Here is a 19,735-nt window from a genome sequence, read left to right as displayed (position 1 = left end):
TTTTAGACCCATTTAATCACACTTAAAGAAGCTTTTTATCTCATTTGTTCTGCGTCATAACTCTCCCTCCAAACACTATAAACCATTGTGGCGATACCACGAAGTACAGGCCAGCCAGAGATTTCAGAGCCATCTGCCTGGCTCTCACACTTTGTTTAAATCAGCATTTCACGATGAATATCTCTTTCCTGCAGATCATTATTTTTTTTAAATCTTCCTCCACACATATTCCACAGCCCTTGAGGAAGCAAATCCATGCCCTAAATTAATTTTCACTATTTCCACTATGTCCTCGTCGAGAACTCAGGCTGCAGGTTTATTTCCAATGTCTCCAGCTGTCTGGAAATGGTACCTAAAGGAACATGTTAGGATTCCCCCTCTCCAGGAGATCCCTAAACGTGGCACAGATGGCTTTGTGTCACCTGCTCCTCTGCACAGAGGTTACGGGTAAGATGAAGATTGGTTTGATTTTTATCTTTTTCTCCACATTCAGCCTCCCAGTGCAGCCCAAGTGTTGCAGTGCTCACACGGAGAGACTCCCGCTACTTGTTTGGATGCAGTGAGCGATACGCAGAAACCACGCGGTGATGGGTGCAGAGTGGGAAACGTATTTCACATTGATAAGCAGACCAAGCAAGCAACTCCACGAGAACATCTGCCATGGGGGCTTCAGAAGGGCACAATGACATGGCCATATAGATATTTATAGGCCACTTTTCCCCTTCATTTACATGAAAGAAAACCCAACCCTTCCGTATTTGTCACACTCAGTTTTGACCTGTGACAAATCCTGAGAGCAAACCAGGATTAACTGGATGCCTCGTCTTGCACCTGAGAGTGCCAGTTCCCTTTGTTCAACAGATGTTGCCTGTCACAGGACCTCAAGAGTTAAAATACCCTGATAATCTTTAACCTCCTGAGAGAGGGGTGGAAAGACATCTGCTTTTTATTTTCACAGCCCAGAGCCTCCGTGCTCCAGTTTTGAAAAGTCTGCATTCCATATAAACAGAGAGAAGTCCTCAAAATTTATGCAATGATACAGCAACACATTAAAAGGGCTGTATTTTACTCTAATAAGAGAAATAAGGTAACATTTCCTTCACATGAGGAAGGAAGAGTTGTTGTAATAAATGCCAAACGGGCACCCCTAATTTCTTTAAGGGCAAAGATATTGTGATAGCAAAGGCTTTGAGCTCTACCTACCTATTAAAAAAAAACTTTACCAAAACAGATGTTGACGCTGCAAGGACATCTTGGGAACTAAAGGCTGCAAATTTACTTGGATAAGCTTAATGATGCAAGAAGCATGTCTGAAAATCTGTTGTTTCTGAAGAACTAACTACAAAATTAATCCAAATGGAGTAGATGAAAAGAGGGCATCCTAAGAGACAACCCACCACTAATGGCAGAGCGAGCTGGGGTTCTTACTCTTACTCTCACAGGAAAATCAAGTGACAGCTCTGATAGGCAGAGGTACCCACACAACTCCTTGTATCACCAACTGGTATTAAGTATGTGCTTCTTGGATGGACAGGTGAGATCAGCAACATCTGTACTGCAAGAAAATCCAGTTATGGCCATGTGGAAACCATAGCTAGAGGCTGGTCTGTCTTTTGAGAGAGTAGAAACATGAGTCCAACTTTGTCCTTTGTCCTTATTCCCCCATCAACAGGACAGAAATACAATAATGTCTCCAGTTCTGCCTATCTCTTGTGTTTATGACCAGTTGGGAGGATCTCTTTCTCCCTATGCCACTGGGGAGATCAAGGTTGTGCGCAGTGAGGTGGCTGCATTCACCTTGTTTGCCGCTTTTCTGTAGTTGTCATCTTTCCCACACACTTGAAGCCAAACTTTTTCTTGGCAGTAGAAGGACCCAGTCTCCAAGAGCAAAGGCAGAAGGAGTTTTCATCTGCAGATGGGTATGAAATTGCAGAAGATCTGTGTAAATACAAACAGTAGGAAAGTCTACAGGTGAAGGAGAGAGAGATCAAACAGCAGCAGCAGTACAGGAGAGGATGTTTTGTTCTTTGGACGATTTCCCACTGGGAGAATATAACATTCAGACAGCAAGAATGAACAGAGATCTTCATTTCTGCCGCAGTGCTGAACTGCTTTCAGCTACTGACGGGGCATGCAGAGAACCAAAGAAAAAAGGTGTGTTTGAAGAGAGGGAAAAAACCAAATGAAGTGGAAATCACCTCAAAACATGCCCTGATTGTGCTGCAGATTCTGTCCTGCTATAGATAATGTGACAGCCTTTCTGTGTAAGAGTGTTTGTTCTTACATTTGAGTATTTAAATAATTTGCCTCGAGAAGGACATGAATTTCAGTGTGATTTATACTGACCCACAAAAGCAAACAAGTTAAACTACTAAAGGCCAGCACATTAAAAAAAAAAACAAAAACATTTTAGAAACTTTAAAATACTAAAATAAGTAAATAAAGGCAAGATGAAATTGCAGTTCCACTCTACGACACTGTCTCAGGGATCACTACAAAGGGCCATTCAGCCAAAGATCACACTTGCATTGGAGGAAGTCCTCTTTATGCACTGTTAATTACTTCAACAATCTATAAAATTAATGGCTAAGTGAACCACATTTATGGAGATTCTATTTCAGATATTATTTACATTTAACAGAATATCCTTTGTTAGTAATTACTAGATTTACGAACTGTTTGGAACAAAATGGACACACCCCAGGGAACCTGCCTCGATCCCACAAACACGCCACAGACGCGGATACACATCATTCATTCAGCCCGATGCTGCAGAACTGCAGCGAGGGAGAGGCTTTTCACTACCCTTTCCAGTTTTCCTAAATCCTGCATTTTGTGCTCCCGCAAAGGAGAAGAGGGAAGACACGGCAGCCAAGCTCTGTCCCCACGGCCGGGAGATCGGAGCCACTTGGAGGACTCGGCGCTCCTCGCTGTGATGCATCTCCAGCCTCTCCTGGCCTGGCACCACTCACTATTTCTACTTGAACATGCAAGGCACGAACCAGAGATCTGGGCAGCTCAGATGTGCTGAAGGACACTTCTCTCCCTGCCAAACACCAGAGGCCAAAGCAAGCCACATCTCCAGCTTCACCTAAGAGATCTCCCATTCTTTTCAGTTTGAGATACTCATTTCTATAGGGATAAAAAAAAAAGTAAATCTGTTTCCTTTTTGACGAGAAATTTCCATTTTGGTGACTGTTTATGCTGCCATGGCTAACTTCACAAGTTTGACAAGCTAGAAAGGAAACTGGAATCTTTTTGGATTAAAATAATGGGAAGAAAATGTAGTATCACCCATTAGTTTAGATACTTGTCACCACATCCAGCCCCCGTTGGTCAAAAGTGCTGGGAGACAAGATGGTTGTCTCACTTCACCTGGGGGAAACTGAGGCACTGGGTGGGACAAAGCACCCTACCCAAGGTCAGGGGGGACGTCTGTCCCCAGGGAGGAGGCTGAAATCGAGTCTTGCAGTTTCCCATGTGCTAAGCTCTGCCTCAGCCTTCCTGTGGGCTTTTCCAAGGAGACCTGTCAAACTCAGCCCTCTTGACTTGTCAGCACCAAAGACCCCACCAGGCCTCTCCCTAGGTGCAGCTCCGCAAACCTGGCCCCAGCAGCCCTCCGGCAGGCAGAGGAGATGAAAGGCATGGTTCCTTAGCGTTGATCTGCAGGCTGAGCCCCAAAGCGAGCCCCCACTTTCCTCCGCAGTAGCGCTGAGCAGAGACTGCACAACGCGGGATTTATGGGCCTCCTTCCACCTTTCTCCCCGCTCATGGAATGTTCACGAGGATGGGCCTGAATGCAACACGTAGTTGTGTTTGGTTTTGTCCATGTTTGGGGAAGCTGCCAAGTTACTCCCAGACTACATACTTGCCTCATCAGCTTTTAAATTTGGTGTCCAAACGTAGCTACGTGACCTTGAAATTAACATCCACCAGGCTTCCAGAACAGTAAAATTAGCACTTGGATACGAGCAGAAAGTTAACCCCAAATGGGCACAGCTGAACTAAAATTAGGTTAAAAATTGGGATACCATCTATGCATGGTACATTCAGCACTGGTCACTGCATTAGCCCAGCTTCAGTAAATCCTGTGACAGCAAAACAAAGAACAGAGAGAAAACTGAGTAATGTTTTAAGGGCCTGGCCCCTGTGGCTGCATTTTGGGTCTACCAGAAAACCTGACACACAGGCTATACGGTAACGAGCATTGTGCATCTTTCACCCTGATATGAACTGTGTCATGTCATATGGATCCGGGTGCACTTTAACTACATGTTGTAGAAAACTTGAGTAACCCATGTGCACAGTGCTATGCAGGAAGACTGATAAACTTTCATACCTTTACAGCTGTCGAGGGCTGGGGAGGGGACCAAAGAGATACTTTTCAGGTGCTCAAGAACTCTCTGCTTCACCAGCTCAACCTGGGGTGGATTTGGGTTTCTTTGAGTAAATCCAGACCTGAACTTGTGTTGTCCAAGTAGAGCTTTACTGCCTTCAGCCACCAGCTGGTGTTAAGAAACACCACTTTCCTTTCCATGTTAAGTGTTTCTAGAGCACACTAAAATCATTACACCTCCACCTATACAAAAACAGTTATCTATGAAGGCTTGAACCAGCTCTCTGGCTGGTGGTGCCCAGGAGATGGCCACACAGATGCCTTGAGAGCTGCGTCAGTCTAGGTGTTAGGTCCTTGAATCTGCCTCCCCTGAGGGATCAGTTATGAACTCGTTTTTACAGAAACTTCTAGTAAAAAGGAGTAAAGAAAGCTCTCTCTATGGGCAAGGTAAAAAAAAACCACTTTACATTTAGATCTCTTTTTTAAATCAAGAAAATTTCTTCCTGTTAGCCTGAAATCTTCCAAAGTATTAAGAACTTCTTTCCCTATCTCTTCCCCCATCTGTGATAAAGAAGTAAATCTTCCCCTTCCTTAAATCTCTCTCCCTCTTGACTCATCTCATACATTCCTTTACTTAGAGATCCAGATTCTCATCCGTTCCAGGCCTCTTTCCATGCCAGACTCTTCAGGAAGACTTTTCTTCACTTAGTAAAGAGTCGAATTTCTCTCTCTTCCCTTCTCCTCGTTTACTTTCCCAGATCAAGCCCACACCGTCCTGTTGGAGCTATTCATTCTCCTCCTGTTGCCACACTCCGTGTAGGTTCCCATTTCCCTTCTGTTGCATTCAGGTTTCCCATTTCTGACAAGTTTATTTGGACTCTTTTTACGCTTTACCCGTATTATCCCCTCTCCTTGTTCCCTCCTCTCCTCTGGTTGGAGTTTTTCAGTCTGGACAATCTACCCATTGCATCACTTCAAACACAGGCAGGTGTTTCACACGTTTTATATAAACCTGTGTGCATGCGCCTGAGTGTGCATGAATGTAGATACAAGACAAAACTTGTATTTCCAAGCAGGAGCAAAAGCATGACAATAAAATTCCCCTTTTCACATCCACTCAACATTAACCCCATTTAAAGAACAACAATTTAGGGAGCAAATGCATAAACCAGCTCAAATTTCTCTTTGTATGATGGGCAAATGGGGAAAGGGAGAAATAAAATTCCTCCCTTCCCCATCTGGGCACAAAGTGCCATGGAGAAATGTGACCTACACGCCATCCTTTGACTGAAAACCACTGAGGTGAATGACAACTTTTCTAATGTCTTCTGTGGCCCAAGAACCCACTCAGAATGCTACGGCCTGACCCTGCAATGTCCAGACGCCCGCAGAGACCTGCTGGTTCTCTTCGCCATGGACAGGATCCAACGAGGGAGGTAACCTGGTCTCCGATCAGCTTGCAAACTCCACTCCAGGAAAGTGTCCACTGCATCCTGGACACCAAGATTCACTTTTGGATAAAGATCATAAATAGCTTGCTTTGAAGCAGCAAGTAAAATCAGTTGCCGTTAACCATTTTTAATAGCACACAAGGCTTTAAAACAGCAGTTGAAGGAAAGAGTAATTAAAGACACAAGTATATACGGGAACTGGGACACAGTACAACTTTGGGATTCGCCAAAGACAGATACTCATTTCATCTGGCTTCTTTGCTAGAGATTTCCTAAAGGACAAACAGTGAATCCCATTGATCTGGACTTCAGTAAAGTATGTCATCTAGGGCCACATGAAAAACGGCTCTTTAGAGGAAAAAATGGGAATTCATACAAGATCTGAAAAGTACATAAAGTGTGGATTTGTATGAAAGGAAACACATTATGTGAAAAGGAAATTCTTTAACTACAGGGAATTACTCATGGAGCTCTTCAGTGTTGAGTCTTAGGAATCTTGCTGGGTATTCTCATTAATGACCATGGCACATGATCTAAGAAACACGCTAATGAAACTTGCTGATGACCCCAATTTCACAGATACTCTAAACAGAGAGGAGAACAAGAAGGTTAACACAAACTGGATGATCTTGAGATAAGGAGTCACAAAAAATGCACAGAAATTTGTGGCGCAAGGTGTGAGGCAACATCACTGGAACCTCACTGAAGCGGAAAGACATGGGAGCACTGAGTGACACTTCCAGTAGACGGACGCAAGCGATAACACTATTGTACTGGAGTGCTGTGTCCAGTTGTACATAAGGAAGGTAAATTCACAGGACAACATATGAAAGCAAGGATCCTTGGGTTAGCAGAAGAGGGGAGCGCTTTCAGGAGCAGAAACCAGAAGAGGATGGCCTGCTTACAAGGAGAGCAAAGACACCTCTTGACTGCAATCTTCACACTTGGAATCATAGAAGAATTAGAATCATGCAGCATGTGGAAAGGATGAGCAGGCTGCAAGCGGGAGGCGTTGCAGACCTGGTTTCTAAAAGGCCTTGCAAATGGTTCATGAGAGGTCCCAACAACAGGGAACGTGTTGAGGCTCCGTGTCTGCAGGCAGGTTCATGAAGCTGTCCAAACAGCCAGGTGAGCAGCAGTAAGGGAGGGTGACAGCAAGCATAAGATCCGCCCCAAAAGCCAGGGAGTACACTAACACTAGCAAGATGTTAAAATCAAAAGTGAGCGGTGTTGTGAAAAGAGGTGGTAAGAAGCCAAAGCGGGGTGAGGTCTCTACACACAGAACAAGTCCAAATCCCCATCTTTCCATTATTTGACATCCTAGAGGGAAACTGACTTTTTTTCTGCTTTTAAAGAAAAAACATTCCCTGCAGTGAACGCAGCCTAAATATCCCAGTATCCTGTTATTGTATCCAGTCCAGGAAGTGAAACCGAGGCCCCGGGTCTGTAACTGGGGCCACACGGACGTCCCCGCACTCGTGCTGCAATGCTCTGACTTCACCAGCCCAGCTACGCGGCTCCGGCTGAGAGCTGAGCCGAGGCACCCGAGCTGCTGCGCAACCCCTCCTCCGTGGCTTCGGGCGAGTGACGCTGAGTCTTTATCCCAGTTCCCTATCTGCCAAACTGGGGTCATCATCCAGCTCTCATCTGCTTAGAAGCTCGTCAGGGCAAGGAATGTTTTTTCTAGATGAATGTGGAAGAGGATCCTGATTCTGGCTAAGGTAACTGAGTGCTACAGTAATTATAAATATAACAGAAAAAAGAGTCATATTCTATAAATTATATTCAAGAATCAGTGGCTATTCTCCTGAAAAGTCCCAGCGCTTACAGTTTTCATGTTTTTGTTTTTGGAACAGACTAATCACTTTCACATCATAAACAAATAACGGCTTTAATAGATTCCACATTTGCGGAACTTTTACAGCTAATATGCAGCAAAGCTCTTGTCCTCCACAGGCTTTTTTTTTTTTCTTCTTTTTTTTTTTTTTTGCTGAAATAGCAAAATATATTCTGTAGTAAATTAAGTGTGATTCACGTGGCATTTTGTATGAACGCGCTGTGGATGTGGCCTATGAAACAAGCTTTGTTAGATTTCTGTAGCCCTTATGTTCCGTTTTTGTGCTTATAATTCTAAATATGTTTTTGCTGCAATTTCATGTAAGAAACAACAGGGGAGCCTTTCTCTGCCTAACATAACACCTATGAATTCCCACCAATGCAAGTAACAGACAGGGAGGAGTCGGATGCTGCCCTGCCATCCACACCGGCTGCTCGAGGGCAGAGTAAGGGAAAGCAGAAGCCAACCCTCTTCGAGGCGTGGGTAACGCTTCGTAGGCCAGTTCAACTCCTGATGGACCTTTAGGACCCATAAATCAACGTCGGCTTTCCCGGGCTACCCTGCCTTTCCCTGTTGTGCTCATACCCATCCTGGGCTGGAGGAGGCGATAATCCTCTGGTGGGATGAAGCTTGGGGAATTCCTGTGGCTGAGGTGGCATCGCTTCGTCCAAGCTCAGCGTTACCACTCAACTCCCCCGTTGCTTTTTCTGCTGTATTCAGTATCTCTGCGTCTGTTTGACAAACCCAGTTCTCTGCAGAAAGGCTCAGCTTACAGCAACTCAGTCCAAAGAAAGCCTCCATCAGATGTCCCTGCTCCTTGCAGGGGGGTTGGACTAGATGACCTTTGAAGGTCCCTTCCAACCCTAACCATTCTATGATTCTATGATTCTATGATTTTGCTTATCAAGCACAGAAATCCCAGCTACAGAAGTTCTGCCGCTGTGAAAAAAACCCAGCGCTTTGAGTCGCATGTGCCTAACATAAAACATACTGGACTGAGAGGCCCAGAGGAAGGTGGTGGAGACAAGATTAATGGTTTTAACTGGGAGTGAAATCCAGTAATTAAGTAGTGACCCATGACACTTGAGAAGCAGTAACAGTTTGTTGACCACAAGAATGATTGCTCGGAGTGCCTTCTTAATGTTGTAAATGTGAAAATGATTTACAGCACAACCAACAGGGAAAAAAAAGCAAGCAGACAGGATTGACATTAGTAATTGTTCCTGACTGCATGCATATGTGGAGGTAAGAAAGTAGAAATACTTTCGGTGTGTAGCATGGTAGCAATATATCAAAATTACTAACAGCAAAGGACTCAAACTCCTTGAGCTGAGATGACTAAAAAGCGTGCAAACACCATTCATAACGCTGAAACAAACAAGAAGCCCGAAAGGGATGAAGGCTCCACTTTGGTTTTCTGTAGGGCTCGTTCACCTTCGATCCCGAGCTGTAAGCATATCGAAGCCTTGCGGACAGAGTTAAAAATAAGTGATTAATATCCAGTGCAAGTCTCGGTGCACAAACTGCTCTGCTTCTGAAGAAGAAGTAGGAAAGTTCTCAGGGGATTTCAGCAGCATCTGGAAGTATAAGTTGCTTCAGATTTAGCAACACTGAGACCTAACTGGAAGTCAACTGAGAACTCGCAACGTGTTTGAGAAGGACACGACGCTTGTCCCCCAGTGAACTTTGCTCACGGGCATGCTGCGGATGGTGAAGTCCAGCCAGTGGCACCTTTTCTGGTCCTGAGAGAGGACATGAATATCAGGATATCCTGGCTTCTTCTTTGCTTGTGAAATAGGAAGACAATCAAGCCTTCTTCCCCTTGGCCTCAGCCAGCCCTGCTGGTGGTTCACGAGGGCAGGGATGGTCACCTATGGCACTGCCCAGGCTCTGACAGTCTCACAGAGCAGGATGAAGGTTTCTCTTTCATCCCATTGCTTTATGCTGCTACCAGGGAGAAGAAAGAGGATTTGTGCTGCCCAGGTGTAAAGTGCCAGAGATCTGTTCTGTGCCGTTTTGAAAATATTCACTTTTTCCATCAGAGAAATGGCTCTGCAAGAGAGTTTGGGGAAATGGTGATGTTTTCTCATTTGTAAACATGTGGAGAACTGGAGAATATTCTCATTTCCAGCCACTATTTTGCTACCAGAACTGCAGCTTTGCTTTCCTTTTGTGAATGATCACAGCCTGTTGGGTCAAGGCAAAGAGGTTTTCTGTATAGAATAGGGCTACCCAGTGCACCCCAGGGGAGCCACCACGCACCCCACCCCACCTACGCACCTCCAGCCACCAACCCTTGGGACAGCTCACCCAGATCCTGTGCAAAGAGACCTCATCCCATTGGGATTGAAACGCAGGTACAGAGACTCAGCAGCCACAGCCCAGAGTTGTTCTTCTCCCATCTCCAAGACAAAAGGCAGTGGTGGAGATGTAGAGGGGACAGGAGAAGGGGTCATAATGAGGCTGAGCAGAAGAAAAAGCAGGCCCCTGGTTCAAATGTAATTATTTTCATGCCTGGCTTTTTCAGCATCACTCAGGGCCTCTGTTCCACCATCTCCTGTTAAAAGCCGGTAGGTTTTGGTGTGTTTTTTAATATGGTCATAACGCTATTTTATATAGAAGAGAAAATGCTGGCTCCCTGTGGCTTTCATGTATTTTCATATTGGCGTAATTCAAACAATATGATGACTCAACTTGATGCTGTTTCCTGGCTGCAACGGGGCTTGTGGTAATCGAGAGTTTAAACTTTATTGGGACGCCTGATGGAGCAGCAGCAAACACTTCAGAGAGTCCTAATGACGGCCAACAGCGGACAGGCTGGTCCGCTCAGCCCAGCGAGGACACTTCTTACTCCAGAAAGGTGCTGTTCGGTCAGATGAGCCATCCAACAAGCTGCCATCTCCACCTGATGTGGTGTTCCACAAGAACATGCATGGAGACTGAAAACAAGCCAACTCCACTCCCAATGCAATGTTCAAGAAGAAAGTAGAGGTATGAAGCATCTATGCTACTTGCCCAGCACCCCGGAGGTTAGCTTTGTCCCACCCCAAGGACATTGTGAATTCTCCTCTTAATAATAATTCTCAGAGCATGAGAAGAGTCAGTGTTTTGTTCCAGTGAGGACAGGAAGCATTTGCAGTCTGGTTTTAACTACAAATGGAAGAAGAAGGACAACCAAAACTTGAAGAATTAAGGTTGAGAAGAGAAGTGAAAAAAAATGATGTCTTGGAAGCACAGGACATCAGCGTGCCACTGCATTTGTGCATGTTTCCAGCCAGAAGCATCTTAACACAAAGGCATGTCTCCGTGTCGGATGCATGCGCACCCCTGTACGTGCACACATCTAAGAGGCAGGGCTGGTAGCACAACCTATTATTAAGCTTGCCAAACATTTCCAATTATAAAGCCCTGTTTTCAATTGCTAATAACTTTGTTAAACTTAAACCACTTGGATTGCAATTTTCCATGCCAAGTGTCTGCCTTGGGCTGAATTTTTTGTTTTGCCTTCTTTTTTTTAGCCATCAGCCAAAAAAAGTTTCAGCTGTTTCTGGGAAGATGGCTAGGGAGAAGGTTAGCAATATAAAAAAATCCTAGCAACCTTCTCTTGCAAAGGGCTGGAGTCCTCCTGCTTTAGAGGAAGGACTGGAAATCTGCAAGCAGTGGAAAATCTCATCATATTTGATGGAGTAAAATTGCTCTGAAAAGCCTTTTCCTACCCTACATCTCTGTGACTTCGTCTTTCCTGAGCACACGTTAGCGTTTCGCCCTCCTGGCCATGGCAGGACTGTTTGGGACCATTCCGTCAGAGCCCAGCTGCACTCAGATGGAGGTGCAGAGAAGGTGGTTTTCTTTCAGTCCAACTCTACCACCATCATCCTTCCCTTCCCAAAGGCAGCCATCCTCACTCTAAGCCAGCACCCCTCTCTTCATATCCCGCATGCTGCGTTTTTCAGTCCCAACAAGGAACGCAAAGCAAGGCACAGTGTAAAAGTAGAGTCCTTCCTTCTAAAACCCACGTGATAGCAAAGATGTGTCTTTGTCCCTCCTCCCCCCACGCAGCAGTACCTTCAGGATCCCTGGAGTTTGCCCACTTATTAATACCACTGATGTTCACATCTGTTTCAGATCGGTTTATGTGGATGGGATTTAATAACAAATATGTTACCCATTAATGCTAGCCCTCGCCGTGCCTTCATTCACTAACAGGCTTACGGATTTTCTGATCAGATCAGATGTTCTCTGTGGTTTGTTCGTCAGATTTTCTGTTTGGTGACTTTCTTCTAGCAAATCAGGTCTGAAATGTAAAACATGCAGAGAGTAGCACGGAGCCAGCAGCACCAGCAGGTTCAGAGAAAACAAAGCCAGACAGGCATCCTGCAGCCCCACTTCTCCAGGATTTCCAGACTCCTAGCCTGATACACAGACACACCAAAACACCCTTCGTCGCACCGTGGGAGGCCCGCATTCCCCCCTGCATCACGCTGCTGTGAGATGTTGGATACGTGGCAAATGACACTTGTCACCTCCAGGACTCAGAGCGGGCCTTCGGCGGCGTAGAAACGCAGCTAAAAAATTCATCCAGACAGGCAGGTGTGTGAGGATTTCAGCTAGACAGGACCATAACCAGAGGGTGCAGAGTTCTCAGCAGTCATACTCCTGAAGGAAGGAATCACTGAAATAATCCAGGTCTAAATCCCCTAACATCCACATAAAAGATCTGGGCAAAATGTTACAGTCCAGAGGATCATAAAACTGGAGATGCTGCGAAAAGCACAGGAAAGGAGGAAAAGAAAACAGTGAGCTTGTTAGGGCTTTTCAGGTGGGGCTTCCCATGCAGAACTCTGGAAAGAGAGCTGCACTGGAATGACACAATTTGATGGCTGTCAATATCAGACAGGGGCTTGGGACATGAGGCTGAGCCTTGAGTCAATATAGCTCAGGAATATTCAAGAGACAAAAGCAACCAGAGACGGGAAAATCAGGAGCCCTGCAGTGGGGCCAGAAGGTAGCAGATGGGAAGTGGCAATGCGAAGACAGCGGCTCCCAGCGAGGCAGACACATTCTTATCAATGAAGGATAACACACCGGTGGACCAAAAGACAGATACAGAAATACAAGTGCTATCACGCTGCAATAAGGATAAAATGTCAAAGCTTATTCTGCTTTCTGGGGAAAACGCACCACCCCACGTTGTACTAAAATCACAAGTTCTCCTGTAACGGTTATTTCGAGAGACACCACCACCTCCCGCAACAATCCATTTCCCCCAGACAATTCCATTTAATTGCTGAGAAGCTAAATTTCCTACTAGGGAGAAAAAGCCCAGAAACATGTTTTCTGAAAAACCACCCCTATCTTTGGAGCAAAAGCATCTGCCCAAAGCCTATCACCCCAGCAAGGGACACAACCCCCAGCACAGTAGCAGCAGGATTCAGACCAAGGCAAAGCCGTCAGCTCCCACCTCATACATTCAAGAGGCCCAGAGGGAAACCCACGGCAGGTTAAGACACTGAAATAGGGTCTGAAAAGTATGTTTTCTTTTTTTTTTTTTTTCTTCAGGGTGAAAGCTGTTCTGCTCCCAGATGAGGTGTGCTCAGAGTCAGCCAGATTCACCAAAGATAAGCGCTCCAGTGATCCTGCAGAAAACAGCCTGTGAACGTGCGCTCCTGTTTTGCTTTCAAGCAGCTACTGCAGCACTGAGCAGGCTGAGGGTCAGAGCTCACACGCTGGTTAGAGCTGCTGAGCTTGAGGGTAACCCAACAGAAGGAATGGGAGTTTCTTGGAGAAGTTCCTGCCTCTCTAAACTCATGTCTACACAGCCAAAAGCTAACAGACCCAAATTTTCCCCTCTTCAACTTTCAAGTCGACCAAACACAAGCCAAGACTGATCCAGAACTCTTACAGACATCGTACCTTGGGCACTGTCTCAGCTGACCATCTCTAGCCAGACCTGGCTACGGACACACGTTGTCAGGAACCTTCTTTTTGGGCACATCAGCTTGAGCACGAGGTGCTTTATCATTGCAATACTGCATCCAAACCTGTTAGACTCATCCAGCCAGCCTGGAACACGGCAGAGCGAAACGAGCACCCAGAGCCTGATTAGCTCTGCAATGAGGAGCCAGCACCGAGCACCCCAGTGCCAGGCAGTGTGGTCTGCATGGGTGCTCCCACCAAAGCCACGTGCTCTGCGACAGCTCAGTCCCAAGAGAAGCATGGCCCACAGAGCCAGGCATGAAAAGCGGCCCATCAGGGCTGGTCCAGGCAGAAGAATGCGCAGCAACACGAGGGAGAATTTAACCCGGCTCCCTCATCCTTTTTCTCTCCTTGAAATGCTAGGTGGGAGGTTTGACCTTGGGTAGCAGATCCAGGGACCGTCCCACGGTGCAGACCCACATGCGCACACGCTGAGGAAGATGAAGTGCTTTTGCCTGTGACCCCAAGCGAAATGGCAAGCCCCAGTCAGCTGGGGCATCCCAATACCCACTTTGCGTTTGTAAGCTGGCCTCCGGGTAGGATTTCCAGGCACACGGCGTCATATCTTTCACACTTTTTGAGCAGGGCTATAAATTAGGGCAAGAGTCCCTGTAACTTCAGCCCGATCACTCCGTACTCCTGGCGCCTGCCAGGTTGTTGTTACAGCTACAGCTCCAAACGGGGAACGCATGATGTACGGCTGGGAAGGGACTTTTCCAACTGCTCAGCAAAGCGGTCACAAATAGGAAGAAAGTGCAGTTTCCTACAATATTTAGCATTATATAGGCCCTCAGCAGTGCCACGCTTTACTTCTTCATTTCTAGCATCCCCCTTTGAGAGCTTTACCCCACTTCATCATCATAAACATGTCAACAATCAGTCCCCGTGGAGGGCTCTGCTGTTTGTTCTTCGGCTCACATGGAGCAAGCATGTCCCCTCTCCAGCCCTCAGCACACATTTCTCTATGCTCAAAGGGGCCGGAGTTGGAACGTGGCCATCTTGTGGCTCCCGGACCTTGATATTTAAGGAAAGAAAAAAAATAATAAAGCAAGGAACATGAACTTGATAAATATGATCAGCTGCCGGGAACGTGCCTGAAGCCTCCTGCTGCTGTTGTTGACATCAGAAAGCTGCGGAGCCTGGGAGACGCAAGGAAGTTTTATTGTCTCGCTCCTACCAGGAGCACGCGATTGCCGTTCCAGCTGCCTGGTGCTACCCGGCACTTCTCTCGAGCGGCCTGCCTGTCACCGAGAAAACAGGACATCAGTTCTCACCTCCCGGACCCAGCGGCCACAGGGAGGCTTCTCCCAAAGCCTCGAAAGAACTTCTCTGCGGAAACCAGCGCCAGCATGACATGTTCCCAGACTAATTTTTTATTACGCCTGAAGCTTTCCCGTCAGCCACCTGACAGCTCTCCAGTCTGCAAGGGCTGCGAACTGGGATAAATTGGATGGCCAGACAGAGTGCACCCCAGCACGGGGAGAGGTGCTGCTCGAGGGTGCAGGGGTGCGTTGACGCTTTTTCTAGAGGGGCTCCAGCTGGTGCAGTAGGGCAGCCCTGGCTGAAAGCTATTTCAGGTTTAAGAAAGAAAGAGGATCCAAAACACAATCATCTGGCTCCTTTCAATCTGCGTTCCCCTGTCTGAGCTTAGCAAGGAAGTTCAGGCTTCCCTAAACTTCACTAATGCAGCAAGTTGGTCTAAAAAAGGACCAGGAGTAAACTTCATTAAAAATGACGGAGAAGAAAATGAAGGAGAAGAAAGCAAGCCCATTCCAGTTAATAGATACAATATTTGAATACTAATTCAAGCAATTGAGCTGAAAAGAGATGAAAACTCCTTTGGGGAAACAGGAATCTGAAGCAGAGCAGTACTTTAGCAGTGGCATGATGAATAATTTTGCAGTGACAAGTCATGAATGTATGTGATGAAGACAGAAATACCTGAGAAGATCCTACACAAATGCCTTTCTGGAGCTTTTTCATCTTCGTATTTTCTTCCAGGATGCAATGCTCCCTCAATCTTTCAGGTCCATGGCATTAGGTATGGCACAGGAGGGAGTTATTTGCTTCCATATAGAGAGTTTAGACCCCCTGAAAGAGGCTGGCTGGACAGTTATGAAGATGTAAGTCCTCTGTATCTACCCAGAACAAACTTCCCCAGTGCTTTGCTAAAAAATATGGTGCAATGCTTGGCTGGATGAAGCACGTGAAAGAACTCTATTTTCATGGCTCATTTAGCCTGAGACTTTTCTTCAGGGACAGCCAGCAAGAACACTGATTTTGAGCACTTTTTTCTGATGCGGATCAAGATATTCTGGGATTTGGGCAGAGACTGGCTCATTTTACAGGGCTTTTAAGAGGCTTCAAAGCAGTCACCTGGAGAAGACAGCTTCCAAATCTGCCCCTCTCCAAGCCAGCCAAATCCTTTCTCACATGAACTTACAGCAGTAATACACTTGGAAAAGAAAAACATCTATCCAGAAATGTTTTTTAAAAATTGTTTTTCATTCATCTATGGCTGCAAGGGAATGCCTCCTCACCTCAAGTTTCTAATCCTTTTGTAAAAAAATGTTCAGATCTCTCTTCAAAGTAAAATAACTTATTTTAAGAAGATAGCTTTTTCATTTAAAAAAAAAACCCTTACATTTGGCAGAAACAGACAGTTCCTCATGAACCCTATGGGTTTTTAATGACCTGAGCCCTCTTGCAGCAGTGTTCACTTGCCCAAGCAGCCATGGCGTAGGAATGTTAGGGGCAGTCAGGTGTGAAGGTGCTGAGAGACCTGTAAATATCTGCATCAAGAGACAGAAAGAAAATGCAAAATAAAACTTTCCTGAGTAACTTAAGGGTTTCTTCTCTTCCAAAATCACTAGAAAACCCTTAGTACAAACTACTCCTCCCTCATTATCCCAGAGACAGATTTAAATAGCACTCTGCTTTGCGAAAGACTTGTAAAGAGCCCTAGACCCAGCCAAGTGAGATAAAAGGCCACAGCTGAGTGTTTCTGTAAAGACAACAGTTGCACCATGAGTGACAGATATTTCGCTATATCGGTCTGCCACGCAGCAAATGGCAGAGAAGATGCCTTTGCGCACTATCAGGGTGCATCCATGGCACGCAGGGCTCCCCTGGCGGGACACGCTGCTATCTGGGACGGGCTGGAAAACGAAAGGCAAAAACATCGTAGCTTTGAGCATGCAGCCTCTCACCGCTATCACCAGACCCTGCCAGTATCAAAGAGTGAAATACAGCCCCACACCGGTTCATACCACAGGTGCACAAACCCAGCCCTTCAGAACTTTATTACTTATGACCCCTCAGCGCCCCAGCAGCCACATTCGGGGCGCGTTAGCAGCTCTCTGCACGCTGTAATCCCTGTCTCTCACTCAGCGGCTGCTGAGGATCTGCAGGACAAACCCACGCACCCGAGCAGCACACGCGGTCGGCGGCGGGCAGGCATCTGCGGTTTTGCTTACGCCCCTGCAGAAACCTACCCCCAGAGTTATGTTACCTCCCACAGACACGGTCCCTAAATTCTCTCCCGCAGTTCCTGAAACAGCCTTTCCTATCGTTATAAGGCCGAAAGAAGATAAATTTTCATGACCATTTTTATTATCCCATTTAAAAATTGTTTACCACCTGTTTCATTTCCGCGTTAAAGTGTGACACTGATGCAGACCCAGGCTAACCCCTCCTTTGTCATCAGATTGTTGCTCTTAGATCAACTAAGACAAAGACTTTTTTTTTTTCCCCCCAAGTACATCTACTTTCTTCTCCATGCTAGTCATGATTCTTGGCAAAGATGCTTAAGAGAGGAGCTCGGAGGAAATGAATCATATTTTTGATTCTAAAGAAACAAATATCAAAAGTCAATTTTGAAAAGATAATACAGCTTCAATTGACTTGTGTTTGTCAAGATGCTGTGACTCCGTAGAGCCCCGGCGAAAGGAAGAAGCTGTGATTTTAAACTACATAAACTGTTGATCTTTTGCATTGTTTGGACTTTTGCAATCAGATCTGTATTTCAGTTAATAAAAATAAGGCAGTTACTCAACACTTTTTATATTCAGGGCAGCAAGCAGACCAGCTCTCAGAGACACCAGCCAACTGCCTCCAGTAAAGCCCAGTTAAATGCAATCACATGCAGCCGCTCTCCTCCGTCTGACAAGGCAGCCTTCCTGCAAAAGCAGTTCTCCCTCCCTAATCCCGTCATTAAACCTGAAAGCCAGATCCTATTATTTTAATTCATCTGGCAGCAGCTCGCCCTGGTTTAATTGCACACCCGTACAAATGGATACGTCGCTTCGGCCCTGACAAAGAGAACCCGGACTCCACCTCGAAGCCGTCAGCAGAAACACGCCGAGAGTGTTCAACAGCCCCATTTGACACAGGGCTTTGTGTTATACCTATGAGCTCCCAGGCCTCAGCTGAGCACGCTTGCGTGATACCATAAGGGTTTAAGGTCTCACTGGTACGAGCTCTATTTACTCCCCGGGAAGTCAGACACGGGGTATTATTTTAGTGGTCTGTCAACACAACGCTTCCATCTGACTGGGGTTGTGCCATCCCAGGCATATATTAATGAATCACTCAAACAGAAGCCGTAGTGTTTTAATGCAACCATCCTTTTAAAAAAATCAATCAGAATTAAATGTAAACCGCAAAACCAGTAAGTGAATGTATTGTTAAGAGGTTTTGATTAAAGCTTTTGAAATTAAAAGGATCAGACTGAGGATCAGAGAAACATACCGCAAAATCATCAAAAGAAGATGAGGAGCAGATTTTGTAGCCCTTGCTCTTGAGGGAGATAAATCAGTACTTTATATTTTATGTAGGGAAATGGTTGCAAAACTTGGCCTTTGATACACAGAAAATGTTCTTAACTGATGTCGTCTTGAGTCCTTGAAGCCTGTTAGCCCTTTGGTGTCTCCTCTACAAGAAGTCTCCGTAGCAGGACAGCTGCCCCAAACAGAGGTTTCTCTCCTGTCGCTTGGCCAGGAGTGCGAGGGCGACGTTCAGCACACCATCAGCTTGGTGACAAGCGGCCAGATGAAGCAGCTCATCCACCTCTAAGTGCTGGAAGCAGAGAAGCTTTTTATAAAGCAGCGCTACCACCGAGTGCGAGAATTGCTTATGTTGCCTGACGGGTACAATTTACTGCTTTTATGTCATAAAACTGCTTGCATTGAGTTTCTTACAGAATAACAGCAGTGTGCCATATCCTGTTTTTTACAGGAAACTTTAAATACTGACATGAATTTTTGTTTCCAGTCACACTAAAAATAAGTGAAGATCATGAGCCCTGTAGGCACTTGAACACGGTCACGCATTCATCCATGCAAAATCCCCACTGAAACTCCATTCTTCTAGTTATCTACCAAGCCTTCTGTTTCTATCCTAATTTTGTCTAAAATTTACCCCTTCCTTGGATGTGTAGGTATAAAAATTGAGCACTGGATACAGCCTTTGGATTTGAGGCTGTGTGTGCATTACCAGAGCCGAACGTGGAGCGATGTAACTGCCCTCTAGCAGTTACAAAGTGTCAGCGATTTCAGCCCGGCTTGTGCGGTGAATAGAGCTCTAAATCCAGATGCCGGTTTACAGATAGTCTTTCAGTTCAATTACAGTAAACTTCTCATTTTTAGGCTACCCCAAAGCCACAGAAATTAATCTCCTTTGCAATATGCCTCTGCTAAACTGAAACCCGGTTAAACACGTGCTTGAAGAAGCCACCTGAATTTCTCTATATTTACCGCACACTAAAAGTCATATTTATAAGCGACAGAGCAAAACAAAACAAAAGCAAAACAAAAATAAGTTCTCTGCTGAGAATTTATGTGGCAAGCTTTGCCCCAGAGTGTGTTTTTATAGCCTGGTTATAAACCCCTGGAAACAGAAGGGTATATAATGGAAACACTGACAGATCCTTACCTAGAATATTGCAAATGAGCAGACCATAAAAATGACTAATTACAGCTATTGTAAAACTCAGCTTAGCTCTCAGGCTCAGCTGCTGAGCTGGAGCAGGGAGATGCAGACGGTGATAACAGAGGGCTCGGCCTCTGCTCCTGTTGCCTTTGCCTACACGCAGACAGGGAGCTTCTAGTTTTGACCCTGCACTAATGGCCATGACCA

This window comes from Chlamydotis macqueenii, chromosome 8, assembly GCF_036417535.1.
Source record: "Chlamydotis macqueenii isolate bChlMac1 chromosome 8, bChlMac1.mat, whole genome shotgun sequence".
Lineage (NCBI taxonomy): Eukaryota > Metazoa > Chordata > Aves > Otidiformes > Otididae > Chlamydotis > Chlamydotis macqueenii.
Note: the sequence above shows the minus strand (reverse complement) of the source record.